Source organism: Carlito syrichta, unplaced genomic scaffold (genome assembly GCF_000164805.1).
Source record: "Carlito syrichta isolate Samal-C Ts95f unplaced genomic scaffold, Tarsius_syrichta-2.0.1 Scaffold308196, whole genome shotgun sequence".
In the NCBI taxonomy this organism is placed as follows: Eukaryota; Metazoa; Chordata; class Mammalia; order Primates; family Tarsiidae; genus Carlito; species Carlito syrichta.
The window spans coordinates 672,294-673,154 of record NW_007252292.1 but is presented as its reverse complement, the minus strand read 5'-3'; positions in this window follow the sequence as shown (position 1 = coordinate 673,154).

The window sequence follows — 861 nt, the reverse complement described above, 5'->3', positions numbered from 1 at the left end:
AGGAAGCACAAGAAGGCTCTGAGGACGCGTGAGCCATAGTGACTGATTTCACCCATGAGCCAATTGCAGAGGCAGCAGAAGACCAGTGCACCAACCAGGCTGGGTCCTTCCACTCAGAGGGTGTCACCAACCAAGCTGAAAGTGTTTGGGGAGATCCGGCATTGCTGTCGGATGGTCCTCTCTTTCGGTGGTCATCATCAGATGCTCCTCTCTCTCAGTGGCCATCATGTCTTTGACATCTGCTTACCAGCACAAATTGGCAGAGAAGCTCGCCATCCTGAATGATCGCGGTCAGGGGGTTCTTATCCGCATGTACAACATTAAGAAGGTGAGTGTGAGCACTGGAACCAGCACTGATTATTCCGGCAGTAGTAGGGCAGGGAGGCCTGAGCTGGCAGGTCCAGCAGTTAGACTTTCTTCTCTTTTCCACGGCTTTAACTGGCCTTCAATCACTCAGATTATTAGGTTAGCCAGTTTGGGGAGGCAGAAGGGAGGCTTCTCTTCAGGGCTTCCCCTTTCTAGACATGATTCTCACCCCCAGTGACGGCATCTGCTTTCTTATGGGGATGAGGGTAGGAGTGGGGGTAGAGGGGAGGAAATTGTGTTCTGTGTGACTTGGAGAAAGATCTGGGGTCTAGAATTCTGGGTTTTATTATGTGTTGCTGAGGCCTTATACTCAGAAGATCTGAAGCTGGGTCTCTGGCAAAAACTTTTCCACTGGAGTACTTTCTTAAAAGGAGAAAAAAATAGATATTTAGATAAAAAAGAGTAGGTGTTTTCTTAGGTACTTAGTCTGGGGCAGTTCATGGTGTTTGTGTGTGTGTGTGTGTGTGTGTGTGTGTGTGTGTGTGTGTGTGTGTG